Genomic DNA, 20,333 nt, shown 5'->3' on the forward strand with positions numbered 1-20,333 from the left:
TGGCGGCAACAGGTGACACTGCGATCCGGGACGGGGCAAAAACCCCACTCCCGGCAGGGTCTGATCGCCCGTTTCCAACCCTTCCTCATCGTTCACATCCTAATGCTCTCCTCGGATGGACGGTCCCGCGGGGCAGAGCCGGGGGTGCGCCCTCCCGCTGCCCCGCATCGGGTTCTCCCGGCCCGACCCGGCCCGGCTCGGCTCGGCTCCGCCGGGCGGGCGGCCCCGGGCAGCCCGGAGCGCGGCCCCGACGGCCTTTTCCAGCCACGACCCGGCGGACACCTCGCTGCCCAACTCCGTGCGGGTACGCGGGGTGATTAATAAATAAATGGTCCTCTCCTCTCCGGGTGCCAAAGCGGGTCCTGAAAAACCGAATGCAAACCTGCGCTCTCCCCGTCGAGGGGTCGGGTGGGAGCCGAAAGCGGTGTAATGAGTTTGGGCGTCCCTGTTCCTACAGGGGAGGCTCCGTGTCGGCGCATCACCATATTTCTAATTACTCGTTTGCTGCTTTTTCTCCCCGTCCCCGGTCGGTGCTGGATATCGAGGTTCGGGCTCCGAGGCGGAGGGTGGCAGGGGAGCGCTTTTTGGGGCAGCCGCTGTCCGTTTCGATTAGATTTCGATTTCCCCGCTTTAACTCGCCATTTAAGTGAAATTACATTCCTCATTCGTTAGTGCCGGGGATTTTAAACGTGTTAAGCCAACAGCGGCGATTCCTTTCATTCCCGCAAAATTCCCAGAAATTCCACTTTTTTTGCCCTTCTTTTTCTTTCATTTTTTATTTTCATTTTATTTTTCCCGCAGAAGAAGGCGAGCAGGGACTCCTCGAAAACTCCATTTCACCTGAGTGATCCCCGCATTTCCCCACCAAAATCACTCATCAGCAGTCAGTCTTGTGCTGGGCACAGGACCGTGCTTATTTCCAGCTGGACTCTCTGCAAAATCCGTGGGATTTTCTTTTTTCTTTTTTTTTTTTTTTTTCTTTCCCCCGGACGAGATTACCTGGGGAGAGAAAAGGTCCCCCCGGGGTGGCTGTACCCGGCCCCTCGCCTCCTTTCCGAGGAGCCGGTGCCTGTTCGATGGGGACCGGAGGAAGCGATCGATCTCTTTCGATCTCGTTTTCAGCTCGGGGAACCGGGGCGGCCGCCGCGCTCCGGGCTCAGCCTCCCCCGTGGTCCCCGGCGGCCGGATCCTGCCCCGCGGGGCTGCCAGGGAGCAGCGCTGCGCCCTGCCCGGAGCGGCACCGGGGGTGGATTTCGCATTTCGCCCACCCGGTGCCCCCCATCAGCCCTTGGGCAGAGGCAACGGGGGACAAATCCCCGGGCGTAGGGAATGCGGTGCCAGCTCCGCGCTCGGTGTCCCCGAGAAGCCGCGTTAGGGACACCCACGGGCGCTGCTCAGCCGCTGCGGGACAGACCCCAGGCGTGCCGGGGACGGGGGGGGGGGACGGGGTGCCGCCACCGCCGCTTTAAATTTAAACAAAATTGGTGGAGAAGGGAAAAATTCCCCACCTGGGGATGGGGCCAACAATGCCGGGGTCCTGCCCCGCGGAGCTCACGCTCCCCGCGCTGCCTGGGCCACCCGGCGGGGACAAGGGGACAAAGGGACAAGGGGACAGGAGGACGGGGGCGAGAAGCGGCGGGGGCAGTGCGGCTCGGTCGGGCCGGGGGGGCCGTGGGCAGCGCCGAGCACCCGCGGCCGGCCCTGGCTGGCGTGGGGGGGCCCCAGCCCCTTCCCTGGGCTAGGGTCTCCCGGAGCTGCGGCTCCCAAAGCACCTTCCGACGGCTGAGCCCCCGAGATTTTCCTGGGGTTATTTTCAAATGCCCTTTCCCGCTCCCCCTGCCTCCCTTTTTTTTTTTTTTTTTTTTTTTTTTTTTGGTTTAATTGTTTCTCTCGCAAAACCCGGGTCACCTAACGCGGATCCCGGCACAGAAATCCACGTCTCCTCTGTGACTTACAACCCAAATCCCAGTCCCATGACCTTTCTCTACCCCCCCCCCCCCAGGTCCCCCTCCCTCAGTCATGTGGGACACGAGTAAATTTATCCACCCTGGTGGAAAGGCCTCCCTTCTGCAGTTGCTCCGAAGAAGCCCGACACGTTTTCACAAGGCGGATGAATTCGTTTCCCACCTCTCTCTCTCTTTCACCTCCTTAATTCGATTTTATTTTCATTTTTCCCCTGCCACACAGGGCTCACACCTCCCCCCGGGCACGCTCCCGCTCCGTGTATGTCTTTCAGTAAGCCTGTGCCAAGAGGATCACTTCAGAGGGACCTTCCTGACGGCCCTCCAGCTCGGGGGGCGGGTGGTCGTGAGGGTATTTCTGGCCCATTTCTGGCCCAGGGAGGCAGCTCCGGAGCTGGCTGCAGCCCCCAAGGAGCCGGGGGGAGAGCGGTGCCCCCCCGGAGCCCGCATCCCCCGAGCTCCGGGCCCCGCAGCCCCTCTCGGGGTCTCAGCCCCGACGGCTCCGGGGCGGTTTGCGCCCAAATCCACCCCCTCCGACCCCCCCCCCCTTTTTTTTTTTTCCCTTTTTTTCCTTTTTTTTTTCCCTTTCCTTGCCAGCTAAGGGCACGCTGCAGATTTCGGGGGCAGAGAAAACCACCGCGGAAAATAAAACCCGCAAAAGCAAATACCGGCCCCAAACCGCCCCCCGCTAACCCGGGGGCTGCCCGGAGGTGGGTTTTGCCCCCTCCCACACCCCACCCCCCCCGACCGCAGGCAGGTGCCAGGCACATGGCGGCGGAGGAAACGAAAACGCAGCTCGGAGCGGAGCTCTCCCCTCTTCTCCCTTCATCCTGCCCGGGGGAAAAACGCTCGGGGCTGGGGAGCGGCGCTGAAATCCCGGGGAGGGAAGAGGGGAAGAGGAGCAGAGGAGCAGCGGAGCAGAGCATCCTCCTCCACGCCAAACCCCCGCCCCGGGACCACCCGCCAGAGGCAGGCGGTGTTGGAGCTGCCCTTCCCGGAGTTTCCCCTCTCCTGTCCCGCAGCCCTCCCGCATCTGCGCTGGTTTACGCGCCGGGGACGGAACAGCCGGGGAATAGCCGTGGGGACGTGCGGGGGACTTGTGCTGGTTGGGGTCGCGGGGCCTTCTTCGAACGGCTCCTCTCGGCCCGCTTTCGAGGGGAAAAAAACGGGGCGAAAGCGGCGAAGGGGACTGGTCGGGGCAAACCGATCGGAAACGCTCGTTTCCCTGAAAAAGAAGTTGCAGAAAGCGGGTTTTCGGTGCGGGGCCGGCCCGAAGGAGAGGCGCCCGCCACCCAACCCGCAGGTGCCGTGCGGGGGCTTTGGAACCGGCACGTTTGCACCGTTTGCTCTGCTCACAGAAAAAAAAAAAAATAAAGAAAAAATAATAATAAAAAAAATTACGACCCCGAGTACCAGTTTCTTTGCTCTTTTCGCCTTGCTCCGACCGGGTTTATTTCGCTTTAATTCAGCCGCTTTCCAGGGGAAGGCTGAAGGAAACCCCGAGCACCCTCCCGACTGCTGGCAGCCGGTTGCCGCTGCGATTTTCGGGGCCGGAGCATCCGGAGCGCTGAGGGTTAATTTTATTTTTGTTTGCCGGGGCTGCTCCCAATTGTTTATTTTTTTATTTTTTATTTTTTTTATTTTTTTATTTTTTTATTATTGGAGGGGGGGGGTGTCGAGGGATGCGGAGGGGAGCCCCCGGGGGCGCCGCATCCCCGCTGCTCGCCGCGGCGGTGGCCGCCTCTATTTTAATGTCCTTATAGTTGCCGTGGCAACCCATCGGATCACTCCTCGTGGAGTGAACCTTGTGACAATGGTGGGTTTGAGAGAAATCGGGAAATGTGCAACCGAGGGACACAGCTACATTACCGCGAACAACAGCGAGGGTTTAACATGTGACCCCTTCCAATTAGACTGATGATACCTCGCTGCAGCTGCCTCCGCCGCGCCAAGGAGATGTGGCCGCTTTGGGGGTATGGGGAAAGGGGGGGAGAAAAGGTGCCGGGGGGGTTTGGGGGCGGCCCGGGGGGGGCGCAGCCCGGCGGGGATGGGGCCGCAGCCCGCCCGCCTCCCGGGGAGCCCGAGGAGGGCTCAGCATCGCCGCAGCCGCGTCGCGAAGGTGGTCTCAATCCCTCCAAAATAAAGCAAAAAAAAAAAAGAAGGGAAAAAAAAAAAAAGAAGAAAAAAAGAAAAAGGGAGGACCCCCGCCCCCGGAGCCCGCAGCACCAGCAGCACATCTGTGGCACGGCTGCGGGCAGGAACCGACCAAATCCTCTCCCCCTCCCCAGCAGAAAAAAAAAAAAAAAAAGAAAAAAAAAAAAGGAGTTTGAAGTCTTAAAATATGGTTCAGAGAATTACAAGTAATCAGAGCTGCGGGGGTCAGCAGTGCAAACTTTTTAAGACTAATGTTTATTTAGAAAAGTGAGTGGTGTCTGCGTTGCTTTTCTAGTGCCCCGGCGCAAAAGTCCTAATGGCTTTTGCAGACTTGCCCTAAGAAACCCCCGCGCCCGGAGCGGGGAGCAGCGACCCCAAAGCCCGTCCCCAGCTGATCGCTCTGCCAGGGGCACTGGCACAGGGCTTGAAAATCTCCCTCCTTGCTCCCCCCTCCGTTTTTCTTTTTTTCTTTTTTTTCCCCATCAATCGGAGACAGTATTTTCCCCCCGATTTTGCCTTGCTTCCCCATTTGTTCGGTGTAACCTGACCCGTCGGTAATATTGGGAAGGAGGAATCAGGGCGCAGGGGCGGCGATCCCCCCCCTTTCCAAATCCTTCCAGCACCGCTGCCCACCCTCAGTCCCCGGGAATGGGCAGGGGGCTCAGTCTCGGTGCATGCCCCCCCCCGGAATTGTTACGGTCTGCGCCCCCCGAGTCACGTCCCACCACCCACTGCCACCCTCCGGCACCCCCCGTTTTGGGATCTCTGCTGGGCCCACCCCAAAAGCCGCCCCGGGGGTATCCAAAAGGATCCCCAGGTGGGATCTGACTCCCCTTGCATCCCTCCCGCGATGCCCCTTTCCTTCCCGGGATGGAAGGGATCAATCCGGCAGCCCCCAAACTTCGCACGCCTTTCGGGGCATCCCCTGGCTTTAAAAGGGGGGTGGGCGCAGGCGAAAGGCAGACTTGGATCCCGGCGCAAACCAGCAGCACCGGCCCCAGGCGTTTCGCTGGCAGGTTGGGAGAACCCAGCCAGGTTTAACCCTTCCCGAGCCCCCCTGCCCTTGGCAGGTGCCAGGAGCCAGGAGGGCTGAGCAGGGCAGGGGATGCAGCCTGGATGTGCACCGCAACCGCCAGCAAGCGCCTCTCCTTCCCAGGGCCCCACGGGGAGGCCGGAGGTATTGGGGCTGCTCAGGAAAACGCCTGTGCTCACCCCCTCTCCCCGATCCGTGTGCCAAATAGCCCCAGGAGCTTTCTATTTACTCCCTTTCTAAACGCAGACGCTTTTACTAGCCGTGAGCCCGGCTGGCAGGAGGTGGTGGTGCTGCTAAAATCCTCCTGTTTCTTGGTGAAGGTGAGACCAGCCCTAAGTCCCCCACCCTGCTCCATGGGGGTCACTGGCCACCGGGGACACCCCGTCCCCTTTCCTATGCTCTGCTGCTCCCGGCAGCTTGGAGCAAGGGCCAGGGTTAAGCTGGGGCTGTGCTGCTCCGGGCCGGCCGCATCCCCTGCGTGTCCCCGTCAGCAGACGTCGGCTGAGCCAAGGGATGGCAGCAGGAGGAGGCTCTGAGGCCACACGCACACCTGAGGCTGGATCCTGCCTTCCCCTGGCCAATCCAGCTGCGGCGCTCGGCTCTGTGCAGGGCTGAGGACGCAGCCAGGAGGGAGGACGTCAGTAGTTACAAGGTGCTGAAACGCGCCCGACACTCGAGGGAAGATCCTCTCTTCTCCCTCAAGGGCTTTCAGTTGAAGGGCTTGGCTCTGCCCTCGGAGCAGTCGGGAAGACCTCCTGGCTCCCGTTACCTCCCGCAGCCCCGCGTTGCTCTCTGCCCTCGCTGCGAGCTGAGGCACCCACATCGCCTCGCCAAACCTCCTGGGAGATCGGGGGCCCCCAGGCAGGGCTGGCACCGGGGTTTGGGCTGCTGGGGCAATGCCAAGCTGGGTGCAGGGGCCGGGTGGCCGAGCCCTTTGCTGTCCCGAGCGCCCCTCCATCCCCTCACCAAGCATCGAGGGTGGGAACGCGGCGTTAAATCCGCAACTGAGAACCTCGAAAACTTGGGCTGAAACCTTGCAAATGCATTAGAAAGGGGGAACAGGAAGGTGGCAGTGGGGGTGGCAGTGCAGGTGACAATGGGTGGCCCAGGGTGGCCCGGAGCTGGGGCTAGCCTGGTGCTCCGGCAGGGCTTTCCATCAAATGCAGGGGAGAGGCGAACCCCCCTGTTAGGACACGTGTTTCAAATAACCGGAGTTTTTTCTCCTTCCCGTCGGCGCGGTGGGCTTGGCACACCTCTTGGTTTGCACAATTGCCCCGCCTGCATGGTCGGCTGCCCAAGTAAGGAGGAAAAGATCCCGTGTGCGATCTGGAGGTGTGCTTTGCTGGTTCTGACATGTAAATATTAATAAAGAAACTACACCGAAGAGACGAAGAAATTAAAAAATCCTCTCCTATCCCCGAACCCCTCCAGATCCCTTTCTTGTCCTGGCAGTTGTTGCACTTGGCCTGGCTTCCCACGCTCTGCTCTCAGATCGGCTGGCAACAGCCACGGTCCCCGGATTCCACAGCTACGTCCCACTGAGGGAAAACATTTGCCGAAGTGTTCAGATTATTGGGGAAATACATACTTCTACCTCTTCTCAAAGCTCCACCGAGGTCTAAGCCAGCCCCGCGTGTCAGAGCAGGGGCACGGAGGCATCCTCAGCTCTGCTCCCCTGTGAGCTCCGTGTACCCAAAAAGGCCACGGAGGGGGATTCCCACGGCCACCACGTGCTTCACCAGTGGGCTGTGGCGGTGAGCATGCGTGGGGTTTGTTTTCCTGCGCCAAGCTTCGCTTCAGCTCACTCCGTTGGCACACGCGACTGCGGCCGAGCGGCGGGGACACACGTGGGTTCGGACCAAGCACTCGCCTGGAGCATCCCCATCACCCCCCCCAGAACCAGGACTCCCTGCGTGTCACGGCCTCCCTTCACCGTGTGTGCCCACGCCCTGTCCCCCAGCACCCCGATCCAGGCCCAGGGTGCTCAGCACCCCACGGCACCCTTGCCAGCCCAGGGCGCGATGCTTTCACCCGGCAGCAGGGTGCTGGCTGCGGCTGCTGCTCCTGCAGGCTCTGCCCCGCGCGCGCGCGTGCGTGTGTGTGTGTACACGCGTGTGCATGTGCGGAGCTCTCTCCCGGCAGCACAATGGGAGAGCAAAGTGTAAAACGCTCCCATTCTGGCTCGGGGGATAAATTGCCTACAAAGGGCTCTTCAACCTGAACACGCGTGGTGAAGACGCGTGGCACTTCTGCGGGCGAACAATGGCCCGGGCTGAGTCACCGCGCTGCCGAGAAGCGTCCCAGCGCTGCCTGTCAGGGGAAGGGGTTTGGGTTTTACCTCCGAGATGGCTTTTCTTAGTGAATTCCTGAGATCGGGGTGGGACCGGGGGCACAGGAAAAAAAAAGAGGACAGGGAGAATAGGCACAAACCCCTCGGGCTCCGCGTCTGCAGCAGCGCGCAGAGCTCCGGGTGATGCTGGTCCCTTTCCAGCACGCAGCCCACTTCACAGGGGGAAGGGAAATGCCTTTCCCCGGGGCACCCCATAAAACTCACTCTGCTGTGCCTCTCACTCCACCAGCAGCTTCTCAGCCCCAAAACAGAGGTGGGTTGGGATGGGGCTTCCAGCCGGTGGTGGAGGACGGCTCTCTGGGCAACCACCAAGCGCACGAGGTGGCCTTTAGTGCCAGATGCCCTTGAAGCCACGGCTGCCAGCGGCTGGCAGGGTGCAGCGGGGAAAGGATTGCTCTGGGCTCACCGTTCCTGATGTTTTCTTTCTAAGCATCCATCACCAGCCACGGCTGGAGAGGAGATACTGGAGCTTTGGATGAAATCCCACAAATGCTCATGGAAGCGGACCGGCAGGAAGGCAAACAGGAAAGAAGAGAAGTAATATACTATTCTCAGGGGCACTGCTTGCATTTCTCTGTTTGCTTTGCTGTGTCGTTTCCTTTTCCTCCAGCCGCATACTATGGGATTGTGGTAAATGAATTAAGGAATAAAATCACGAGGGAAGATTAGGATCCTGCTGATTTAGAAGCAGGAAGGATACCTGGGCAGGCTTGTAGAACTCTAGACGATGAAAGAGCATCTCAGTGCTGTGGGTATAGAGCACAGGATGATTTAGGTTGGAAGGAACCTCTGAAGGTCTCTGGTCCAACAGCCCTCAAAGCAGAGCCAGCTAGGGTCAGTTTGCCCAGGGCTTTGTGCAGGCAAGTTCCGAATGTCTCCAAGGAGGGAGATGCCCACCTCTCCAGTCCCTCTGCCTACAAATCTTTTCTATCTGCAGCTTGTGTTTGTTGCCTCGCCTTCTATCACTGTGCACCTTGAATGCTGGTGGATGTCAAGGGGCGTCAGGGGCTTGTTCAGGCCGTGCTGTACCTGCCTTGTGAGCCAGATAGGTGGGGATGTGCTTCAGGGATGGTCCTGGCAGGGACACCAGGTCCTGGGCCTCCTGAGCTCCCTGGGTGCACTGCTCCGTGCTGCTGGGGTCGCACAGAACAAGACCTTGCTCAGTGACAGGCTCCCAGGCGGGTGGACCTCATCCAGTGCATTTCAGCAGCTGGAAATCATCTCGGTGAAGGATGGAGCTGTGAGACGTTTGGCTGCACCTTGGAAAAGGAAAGAAAAGAAAAAAGACAAAAGGAGTTGTCTGCAGCATCCCTGTGTGTCCCTGCCCCAGGGAGTGGACGTGGGGACTTGTCTGGGGAAGAGGTAGCCTGGCCCCATGCAGCGAGGAAGGGAGAGGCAGAAGTCATGAAACAGGGCTCTGTTTGGACCCAAATTCGATTTGCATGGTTAAAACGTGTTGATCCCATACAAGGTTTTCCTGGCTGGGAGCTGTGCTTGGTTCCACAGCCAAGCTTTTTTCTTTTCCAGAGCGTTCAGCATAAATCAGACTTTCACAGCCGCCTTTGAGTGGAAGGAGCAAGAAATCACGTTTTGTCTCCTGTCCAGGAGCTCCGGGAGAAGGGAGCTGTCACAAGGCAGAACAGATCCCCTGACACGTGCTCCTTGCATTTTGCTGCCTGGCTTTGCTCCCCCTCCTCTGCAGTAACCACCAGCTCCCGTGCGCTGCGGTCCCAGCCGGGCTGCTGGTGTCCCAGGGGAGCTGTGCCCCACGCAAGGGACACCAGCACCACTTCCAAGCTGGGCTGGGCTCTGCCCTGCCTCTGCGCCACGGATCTAAACACGCATATCCACACCTGGCCTGGTGCCCTGCCAGGAGACCGCTTGGAGTCACCCAGGGTCACGTCTTCATCTCCTCTGGCCAAACAAGCCCAGCTCCCCCTGCATCCCAACACACCCCATGCCTCCGATTTGGCAATGTATTTGCAATTTTTCTTGCACTTTTTCATAGTCATTTGAGGGAGAGGAGCCTGTTCCCATCAGCACTACACAGGACACCTACGCTGAGCGTCTCCTGGAGGCCAGGGAGGGCCTGGGTGGAGGTGGCCGCAGGAACCCTACCAGCACCTGGCGTGCCAAGTTGCCGATCGTGATGAAACTGAGGGTTAAAGCCTCTCTGCTGGAGCCTTTCCCTGCTACTGAGATCCATACAGTCCATTAAAATTAGGGATCTTATTATGGGCTATATAAAAAAGGTAAAGAGGAAATGAGAACCTTATGAAGGGTTTCTTATGTGCGCAGATGGCAGGGGCACCTGAGGCCGGGAAAGCCTCTCCTATAGGCTTTATGCAAAGCTGCTCGCTTCTTTGCAAGTTTCCTCCTCTCTCCAAAAGAGAGGTAGTGGTGATGCTGGAGCTGCAGAAAGTCCCAGGGCTGCTCTCTCAGCCTGTGGGATCCTTGGGACCCCTTGGCCACGCCGTTGGGTCCTGCTGGGACCCCAAAGGAACTGCAGAGGTTGGAAGTGACCCTTCTTTTTACAGAAGCATGCCCCCAGCAGCGGGGGGGGATCTTCTCGCCCTGTGCGGATGCAGAGCTGAAGCCCAGCGAGGCCAAGTGGGGCAGCCGAGGCTGTACCGGCAACCCGGGGGCGAAGCCGCCCCGTCAGCCCGCTCCCTTCTCATCCAGGCTCTTAAAATAAGGCTCGCAAGGGCTTGAGCCTGGTTTCATTTTCACTAATAAATCCCTGCTTGCACTTGAAGCTGCTGTGCCTTTTAAAACATTATCCAGGGCTCTGATTACACTCCTGATGAAAGCAGCCTCGGCCCTATTAGCTTTCATGGCAAGAAGCAATGCCACGTCCTGCTGTCCCTTACGCACTTGGTGTAACCCAAGTTCCACAGGAAAGGGAGGGGTAAAAAAAGACATCTCGTAGAGGCAGCGTCTACAGTCACTTCTGGCTGAGGGCATTATACGTCCTGAAATCCTTCCCCTGCCTAGAGACAGCTTCGATCAGTGCATGTCGGTTTTTTAATAGTGGTGTAGCAGTGTCTCCTCTCCATGGCTCAGAGGACACAGGTTTTTGGGGAACAATTAAAACATCAGCATGTTATCAGCGCTCTTCTCATTCTAATCCAAAACATAGCACCCTGCCAGCTACTAGGAGGAAAATTAACTCTGTCCTAACTGAAACCAGGACAAGGAGTTAAGTGCCAACAGCTGACCAGTGTGGAAAGCCCAGTCCCACGGCAGCAGGTCTGCTCTGGGTCATTGGGACAGGTTTGCAGGGGGGTAAACTGAGGCACAAAGGGGTTAATGGCCTCTGGTGGGAGAGGATGGGGGGAGAAGGGGAACTCTGTCCTCAGATTGCCAGGGACAGCTTGTTCAAATCTTGCAGCTTGGTTCTGAAGCAATGCTTGGGAAGGTTTTGGAAATGGGGTTGCAGAGAGAGCAGAGAGACTGTGCTGCAAACAGGGCTGCGGGCAGCAGGAAGAAGGAAAGGAGGAAGGAAAGGAAAGGAAAAGGACAGGAAAGGAAAAAAGGAGGAAAGGAAAAAAGGAAAGGAAGGAAAGGAAAAAAGGAAAGAAAAAAAAAAAAAAAAAAAAGGAAAGGAAAGGAAAAAGGGAAAAAGGAAAGGAAAAAAAGGAAAAAAGGAAAGGAAAAAGGAAAGGAAAGGAAAGGAAAGGAAAGGAAGGAAAGGGAAGGAAAGGAAAGGAAAGGAAAGGAAAGGAAAGGAAAGGATAGGAAAGGAAAGGAAAGGAAAGGACAGGAGCGGAAAGGAAAGGAGCGGAAAGGAGCGGAAAGGAAAGGAGCAGAAAGGAAAGGAAAGGAAAGGAAAGGAAAGGAAGACAGTAAGAAAGAAAAAAAAGGAGGAGAAAAAGAAAAAAGAGAAGAGAAAAAAAGAGGACGGAAGAGAAGGAGAGGAAGCCCTGTGGCTGCAGGATGCATGCTAACCCTCTCCCCATGCGGGTGCCAGCACCAAGCTGTGTTGAAGCACATTTCCTCCCCGGCAGAGCCCCCCGAACCCCCGCCTGCCCCCGGACGGAGCCCAGCAGCTGCCCGGGGGGCCAAGGAGGCGGCGGGTGGCTGAGCCGTGGCCAGGCAGCGCTGGCTTGGCTGGCGTGGAGGAGCAGCCGGGAGCGGGTGGCAGGTGAGAGAGGCACAGCCATTGCTCCGGCAGATGGGAGAGGCGTGACATTACGTGGCAGGGCTATTATTTACCAAGCGCTCGTGTTTGTCATGGCTGAAGATGACATCTTATTAAGGAGTCATGACACCGGGGGATTTTTTTAAGCCTGGGGGCCAAGAAGGCTAATGAACAGGGATAGCTCCAGGAATAGATGGAGGGTGGTGCCATTTTCAGGTCTCGGGCAAAGCTGACTAATGGTTCCTGGACCCAGTTTCTGGGAGACTTCCAGGCTGTGGCACATCTCCCTCTTGCTGCTTAGGGACGGACACTCCCGTGCCGGGGCTGCCTTCACTGCTCTTGTGCTGCCTCGGGTCTGGAGAGCCCCTGCTGCAGAGGAGCAAAGCCTGAGCTGCACAAAGCGCCTGCCTGCACCTAGTACCCAGGGGCAGCCGAAAGCTGTTACACCTGCAAACAAGGGCTACAGAGTGGCAGGGGACAGTTTTGGGACAGTTTTCCCCAAATCCCACCTTGCAGGTAGTTTGGAGGAGGGCTCTCAGGCCATGCAACTTGAGGCAGCAAATGCGGTACCTGGGGGGCGAAGGAAGCGGGACCCCCGCTGTTGGCGTGGCACTGCCACCCCATACGGTGCCTGGCAGGAGGGACAAACTGATTTTGGGGCTCTGTGTCCCACACTGTGCCCCCTCAGCACCAGCTCCGCAGCCCTGCCCTCCGTCACAGCGCTCCCTCCCCGAGCCTGAAACCAGAGCCGTCTCCCCGCAGCTCCCATGCGCCGGCTCCTTATCGTTGCCCCGCTCTGTCAGTGCAGATGCTTGACTAATGTTCCCTTGTAAAATGTTGTGTTAAGCACATTCCAGCCGCTGACATTAAATACTTGGGCCAGGGCAGCGCTAAACCTCCGGCAGACGGAGCGCTGAGCAGTCCATCCCCAGCCGCACGCCTGCTGCTGCCGCAGTGAAAACATTTGCTCTTTTCTGCCCCAGCTGCCTGCCCTCGCCTCTCCCCTGCCCCGCGTCCGGGCAGGACCACGGCTCTCTGGCAGATGAAATAATAATTACCCCGGCCGCATCCCGGCCTCCCTTGCATTCCTCTGCGCTAACAGCTCGGCTTATTTTGTTTTCGTCCACAAATATTGACTCGCTGGGTTCTTTTCACCCCGCGCCTATTAAAAAGGCATCGCTCGTATTATTGTTATTGAATTTGTTCTGCAGCTGTGAGAAGCATCCAGCGGCTTCAAGGCATTCGCCCGCGCCGCTGCGTGCCAGGGCTGTGCCCTCGGTGCCCCCAGCCCTCTTCGCCTGTGCCCGCCTGGGGACAGGAGCTGGGGACCGGATGGGCGCTGCCCAGCCGTGCCGAGGGGGATTTGGGATGGTCCTGGGGCTGGGGTGCGGAGGTGTGCTCGGTTCCTGGGGTGATGCTTTGCTGCTCCGTGCCTCAGTTTCCCTTTTGCACCCCGAGAGTCCTGACCACTTCTGTAGTGCTCTCTGAGTGTCAAAGGAAGGATGTGCTTTTTAAGTCACCCGTGCAACTTGTTTCATGCTCAGTTCAGCTCAAAAATGTGCAGCCCCCTGACTTTGATGGATAACAAAAAGGCGCTGAAGAAGTTCTTTCTGGATGCCTTAACCTGTCTGGTGCAATAACTACAAAATAACCCCCTTGATTTCACACCAAGCTGAATTATCTGGGTAACTAAACCCTGGGCATTTGGGGCTCTGGCAGGGTGGTTTGGTGCCTCTCCCTGACATGCGGGGTTTTGAGGTGTGAGGTGGATGTGGCAAATCTCCCCCTGGCAGCGGGCAGGGGCAGTGGGACAGCAGCCTGCTCGTGAGGAAAGCCCGTGTTTCGGCAGCTGTGCTCAGCTCTGGCTTCTCTCCCAGAGCAAAATCGACTGGCACTGCATTCCCGGGGACTCTCCTGTGTCCCCAGCCATCCCTCCGGGGGAAATCCCGGGGATGCCGGCGCTCCACCAGCAGATCTTACCTGATTCCCAAATCCCCAGCCAGGATGGGGGTAGGGAACTGGGACGCAGGAGAAAGGCTGCAGCTTCAGCCGGCACCCTGGGGTGGGTGTCCTTGTCTGAACCTCTCCCTGTCCCCTGTGATGTCCCCTATTCTCCGTCAGACATCTGATGGTGCAGCTGGCTGGGATGTGAGCGCCTTGGCGTCCTCTGCTTGCACATCTCCTCCGGCCTCTGGGGGAGGACAGGAGCCGTGAGGCTGCTCGCAGGGTGACGTCCGCACAGACAAGGAGTGACAGGCCTGCCTCCCCTCCGCCCAGCTGGCCTCGCTCATCTGCCCGACAGCTCAGCAGCAAATCTGCAGAGAAACTTTGCTTGCTGAGCTGATCGACCGATCCTTCCCATCCTCCGCGGGGCCCTTGGGGCTCCCAGCATCAACTTCTTCGTCCCTTTAGTCACCCCCAAGATGCCTTTTTACCTCCCAAGCACACAAAGAGCCAGCAGGAGCTGCCAGCTCCCTTGAAGATGCCAGCATGAGGAGGGCAAACCTGGCAAGAGATGTTCAGCCCCATGGAGACACCTGGTGCCATCACGTGCGGCACGGAGGGGACCGAGGGCTGTGTGGAGGTGGCCAGCAGTGTGCTGGGGACAACCACAAAGTCACGGGGACGGCTGTGATCCCGGACGCCCCGTGCCGAGCAGCTTGCCTCCCACCTCGTGACCGGCCTGCAAAAAATACCACGGCTGCCTCCTTCACCCAGCGCCTGTTGGCGGACAGCAAATGTCAGCGCCACCGTGCCCGAGTGTTTATTTTGGCAGCGGCCGGAGGCCTGGCCAGCAGGCCGCAGGGACGTGGCGGTGCGGATCGGCTCCCACCGTGTCCTGCTGAGGGTGCGGCCGTGCCGGAGTGTGCTTTTCTCCTGGCTTCATGCTGCATGACATCGGGACCATCATAAATACATATGGGCGCCGTTTTGGGTGCTGGCAGTGGAGGTTGAGGGCCTGCCCGTGGGTACCACCAGCCCTGGTGCCCCATCGCTGGCTCTGGCCGATGCCCGAGGTCATTCCAGGCATTGCAGCCTGGTGGGGGCGGGAGGAAAATCACCGCCGAGGAGTGTCCTGTTCTCCTGACCTTTGCTCTCAAAATATTTAGGATCCCACAGCGCGCAGTCACAGGCCTTGTTCGGCTTCAGCGCAATGCCATTTGCCTCCTGTCTCAGCTGTCCCCAGTAATTCATCTCCGGCTTGCTGAGGTGGGGACGGGGCAGACGTGCTCGGGGCGGGCCATGGGGCACTCTCCCATGCCCCGTCCGATCCCCTTGGCCGCAAGTTCCCTGTGTGTCCCCGTGTCCCTGTCCCCCATCTCCAGGGACCGAGAGGAGCATCCCTAGCTGGGCAGTCCCATGTCCCTGGCAGGGATCTCACTTTCCTCACCGGCATCCTCCAAGCTGGAGGTGATGAAGGATCCCAACTGTGGTCATCAGACCGAACCCTGGCAAAGGCTTGGGCTTTGTATGAAGGAAGGTGCGTTTGGGGAGAGTCGGTGTAATACGGAGGAGGGGAAAATGGAGGTGCCTGAGAGCCACAGAGAAGCAGCTCAAGACACCAACATAGCCTGGGTTTTTTGGTCAAGGGCCTGGGCTGGTGGCCATGTGAGGCTGTGCTGCAGGTCATGTGTGTGCCGTAGCTCCAGGCTCATACAAACGGCCCTGGGCAGCACCTGCGGGGGCTGAGCTCACAGTCAGGAGGTGGCATAAATTAAGGAGGATGTTCTTATATCCTGGGGTGTGTGCAGATAGACAATCCTTGCTGTGTGAGTTCCTACAGGTGTCTCTGGCCTATTGGAAGAGATGGCTGGTGGAGATGGCTGGCTGGAGCCTGGGGCCTTTGGAAGAGACCCCATGAGGGTTTGGAAGGAGCAAAAACATCTGTTGGACTACCTCTGCTCCGACTCTAAGTATGGTTTATTACACACGCTAAAATCCCAGGGCTGGTCATGCTTTTGCTCACTTTGGTTGAACATCCACTGTGTTCACAGAGGATTTTGCCATTCATATTCCACGCAGAGAAAGAAGAATACGGGTTGCTTTGCTGAGCACAAACCACATGAGAGTCAGAACTTCAAATGAGACAAAGCCAGAGGGGATGTGTCCAGCACAGCCCACTGAGCCAGGCGGTCCAAACGGACTCCACAGATGAGAAGTCCCTTTGGTGCTGCTTGCCAGGGGCTGAGAGTGGCAAAAATCCCACACTGCAGCACGTAGCATGATGACCTGAAGGTCTATGGTGTTTTACATACAAAAAAAAAAAGTTTTTTTTAAGCTATTTTAAAATTAAATTTTATGAAACTATTTTAATATTAATTATATTATTGTATTTTTAAATGAAATTAGAAGTGATTTTTTACTATGCATTTGAAATCCTGGTAGTAATTCTTTTATTGGCCAGACCCTACATTTTCTCACCAAAAGGCACATTTCAAAAGGTTTCCTAAAATAACAATAACTTCAATTAATGATGAAAATCATAGAAAAGGGGAGAGTTTCAAAGCATGTGAGGTGGAAAAAAGTTTGATTTTTTTTTTCCAGGTGGATTTGTTTCCATTTCCAATCAACTTTTGATCATCGAGCAATGGTGTTGTCTTGAGAGAAGAGAAAGCTCACGCCACCTGCAGCATGGTTTGGGTTTTCAGCTGGTGCAGGACAGCCCATCTCCGCAAGAACTTGTGCCAGGTTGCATGGAGGGGAGGTTGAGCCCTGTGCATTTGTGTGGTGTCTTCTCCCCCATGTTTCCTGCTAAAACCAGAAGCATCGCTCCTGTCTGGACCAACGGGCTGTGGCTGAATGGTGCTTGGTAGAAAGCCCTGTGGAGATGGAGCGAAGATCATAAGCAGATGACAAATGAATGTTGAAAGGTGAGGTTTGATGAGGGGAAGTGACTCATGGGTTGGGAATGGGGATGGGGTCCTGGGGAGGCTCGGCAGCTCCAGTGACCCTCGGCTGCAAGGAGTCGTGGGGCAGGGGGGGAAGAGGCCAAGCACTGAGGAATGAAACCAATGGTTGAGTCCATGGAGAGTTATGAAAACCAAGAAGACAAGTCCAAAGCGGTCATGTGGAAACTGGAGGAATATCCAGCATTTCCAAACTGTTTGTGCTGTTCTTCCTTCCCTTGGCTTTGATCAGTGTGAAGCAAGCAGAGATAGAGGCCTGAGGGAAGCCAGTGAAGTTGATGCAATGCTTTCAAGCTGTGTTCGAGCTCCTGAGCCCACAGCTGCTGTGCTGCGAAGGGATGGGGCAGCAGCATTTCCTAAGCTGCTGTAACATAAAGGAACGGAGTAGTATGTTTTAAATAGTCTAGACGGCCTCAAATGAACCCTCTGATCTTCTCCTGTGAGAGCCACCAGAAGCCAGCAGAGCTGTCGTGTGTCTGCAGGCAGGGTGGATGCGCTGAGGAGGGAGGCACAGATGCTGCTGCGGCACACATGTCTCACATTAAGCAATGCAAATCGGGGAGTGAGTCACCGACCCGTTTCTCCTCCCACCACACTCCAGTAGATGTGTGTGCAGTGCCTGTGTGCAGCGAGGCTCGGCAGATTTGCATTTGGTTGTAAATACGGCTATTTGGACCCCAGCTGTGCCTCAGCAAATGGTGCCTGAAATAACACAAGGAAGACCTCACGCTTGTAAAACAAGGCTGGCTCAAGGCTCAGAGAGCTGCTTCCAAAGGTGCTGTGGTGGCAGCTGGACACCAAGCCATGCACGCACCCCCTGGTTTCTGCTGCCCCCCCCAACCCCGTTCCCCGCTGCCCACACCTCGCACGCTCCACACGGGCTGTGTCTCCCGTGGCATCTTCACCGCTCTGAGATCACGCAGAGAGCAAGCGCCAAAAGGCGTCCTTGTTTTCCTCTAGCTCCAGCAGCAGTGAGCTGTTCTGGGCCCTGTTAAAGCTTAACATTGACATAGAAGGGAAATAATTAGCTCGGACTGGACGTGGCCTTCAGAGGGATGCAATGCATACGAGGGAGCTGTGGAGAAAAGTGGCTTTTCCAAACAACCTAGGGAAGGGACAATGTACAGAAATGAATGTTGGCAGTAGATGCCTGTTTTTGCAGGCTTTTATTTCACAAAGTGGAGGGTGGGCTGGAGGATTTGCTTCCTCAGGAGCATTCACCTGGAAACCCTGTTGGTGCCTGAGCTGAGATGTGCTGGGACACCAGAAGGAGAGGCTGCTCGGGCTTTTCCCCCAGGGTTGTCCAGGAGAGCCTCGAGGAGGTGGAGCTGAAGGAGACCCTTTGACCTCTTGGTCCTTCGGCCTTCATATCTGGTCTGTGCTTCTGGGGACAGAGGAGGAAGACCCGTGTTATTGGGAAGACAAAATTGTCCAGTGAGGTGTGGCAGGATGGAGGCAGACACCGATAAGCATAGCTTTCACTTATCCCTTCTGGGTGGAAAGCCCCACAGACACCACACAGAGCCTGCCCAAGGCCTGGCTAGGCCTCAGCCGCCACGGAGCAATTTCCACGCTCGCTTCCAGGAGGCTTGAGGCCAACCTGGTTTAAACTCCGCGTGCTGAGGAGCTCAGCAGGGAATGGCGATTCCAGCCAGGTAGGTTCGGCTCTTCCCATCTCTTCTGATAAATCTGCGGCCGTCATGAACTAAAATCGAGCGTCTGCAGACTGTGACAGGGGAATTTCTCTCTCGCTTTCCTAGACCAGCGCTTGGACGAGGCTCTGCAGAACTTTTAGCATGGATCCCACCGGGCATAATACTGAAGCCTTTAATTGCTGCAGGACTTGGCCTGGAGTCCTCTATTCCTTGAGCGCCGTCGAGACAAACGTCCCAGCCAAACCATCAGCCCAGGCCGCCCCTAAGCGGGAGGCAGCAGTTGGGCCAAGCGCTGCGGCAAAGCGCTGAGCAATTTGCCAGCATCCAGCCTGGCTTTGACTCTCACACAGAAAGCAGTAGGTGTGACTAATTTGGACCACGTACCTACAGATTATTTAACGAACCCAAGCCCTGCAAATCAGCACTGCTCTAAAGCCGAGGCAGCAGTGCCGCTGACATTACCTAGCACAGCTTGGTGGCCACCCTCCATGTAACTGTGTGTGTGTGTGTATGTGTTAGGCCCACTCTGTCATAACAGACCCCGCTAAGTCACAATAGACCCCACTAAGTCACAACAGACCCCACCCACAGGGGGCTTTCCTATAAATAGCCCGTTGTGCACAGCAGGCAGTGGTTTGCTGCAGTACAAGGTGTGGGACAGTGGGAGAGGAAGGAGGTGTGTGTCCTGCTCGGAGAGGGAGGAATAGGAAATTTAGGTTGGTGGCAAATCCCGTGCGAGATTTTCTTCTCCTTGTTCTCCAGTTAGGAAAGAAATCTCCCTCCACAGCTTGGAAAATAATCTGTAACATTCACAAATGCTGGATTTATTGATTGTAAAGTTAAAGGAGGTTTTGAGATTAGGGATCCTGACCTTGGGTCTAGCTCTTCTGAGACTGAGAATCCAGGCTGGTGTTTCAGCTGGAAAGCAGAAATTTTGAGTGAGCAATAACAATAAACGAGCTTAATGTTGGTTTGTTATGCCTCTGTCAGAGGAGTTTTAAATGTGGAGCCCTAATTGCAGAGGGAGACAGGTTAATAATGAGTATGTGAAGCTGGCTGGGGGTTGCTTTAATTTTAAATTTGTTTTGGAAAATTTTATTTTTTTTTGTGGAAGGAAAAAATGTTTTATTCACTTTCTGGAGCTATTTTTAATGGGGGACAGGGAGGGGAAGGCATGAGCTGTACTTTTTGTGTATAACCAGTACTTTCTTTCTCCGTATTAAAATGGTAGGGGAAAGAGAAGAAAAAAGGTAATATCAGCAAACTAGCCCCTCTCCCCTAGTCTGATTGATCAAAGTATTTATAAAAGTTTTTTTTTTTTCTTTGAGAATAAATACTGTTACTTTGTGAAATATATAGGATGAAAAAAATTGTGTTTTGGTGAAATGGGACTTTTTAAAATAAGATTTGGCCAAATATCTTTAATTGTACTGGGGTTTTTCTATTGAATTCACCTTGCATGCTCAGAAATCCTTCCATTACCTTTTTAAAACTCCAATATCTATTTTTTTTTAGGCAGAGCAATGGAGAGATATTGCTGAAGAGTCTTGCCTTTTTTTCCTGATGATCCTCCAAACCTCCTGTGAAGTAAGTCAGTGATGAAATAGTTGTAGTCTGGGTAAAGCTTTTAGTGCTGAACATCAAAAAAAAAAAAAAAAGGCAATGGGAATAAGGCTGTAATTTTTCTTTTTCTTGGAGAAGGAAGACTTTTGTGGTCCAGTTGCCATACTGTCAGCCAGAATTGATTTGCAAATGAAGGGTCTGAAACTTTAGCAGGAGTCTATTGCTACTCCTAGAGTTCATCCCATAATTTTCACTTTTCTTTTGTCTGCTTTATTGCTCAAGGGTAGGGCCAGGTGCCAGCAATATGACAGCAAGGGGTGAGCACTGCCAGCAGATCCATTTTAGGCTTAGTTATGAGTATCCCAGGTGAAAAGTGTTAGCTAACAGAATCTGCCTGAAGTGTCAACCCCCATCTCTAGGAGGACACTCTGTCTGGGATGTCATTTGAGAAAGAGAAGAACCTGCCCTGGACTCCTCTACCCATTTCCAAAGATGTTGGCTGCAGCTTTTAAGCCTCCATTACCAGGGCAGTCCGCGTTTGACGTACCCACCACTTTAGAAAGATGTTA

At 56.0% G+C, this 20,333-nt stretch overlaps 2 long non-coding RNA genes across 4 annotated transcripts in view; one reads left to right on the top strand and one right to left on the bottom strand.

Annotated features, from left to right (window-relative positions):
* Window positions 1–16,034: 16,034 nt before the first annotated feature.
* The window catches only part of LOC121074074, a 191,803-nt gene continuing 187,504 nt past the window's right edge, over window positions 16,035–20,333 (top strand). The window contains exons 1-2 of one of the 3 annotated variants that reach the window (XR_005822090.1): window positions 16,035–16,510; window positions 19,717–19,788. This is a non-coding gene — a long non-coding RNA (uncharacterized LOC121074074). Of the gene's footprint in view, window positions 16,511–18,668; window positions 18,918–19,716; window positions 19,789–20,333 lie in introns of those variants that run through there. The other 2 variants (XR_005822089.1, XR_005822091.1) reach the window with 2 other exon arrangements.
* LOC121074075 lies at window positions 16,505–18,859 on the bottom strand. The gene is made up of 3 exons (XR_005822092.1): window positions 18,664–18,859; window positions 17,768–17,930; window positions 16,505–17,543 (listed from the first exon to the last, which is right to left on the bottom strand). It is a non-coding gene; the product is annotated as an uncharacterized LOC121074075 (long non-coding RNA).

This window comes from Cygnus olor, chromosome 8 (genome assembly GCF_009769625.2).
Source record: "Cygnus olor isolate bCygOlo1 chromosome 8, bCygOlo1.pri.v2, whole genome shotgun sequence".
In the NCBI taxonomy this organism is placed as follows: Eukaryota; Metazoa; Chordata; class Aves; order Anseriformes; family Anatidae; genus Cygnus; species Cygnus olor.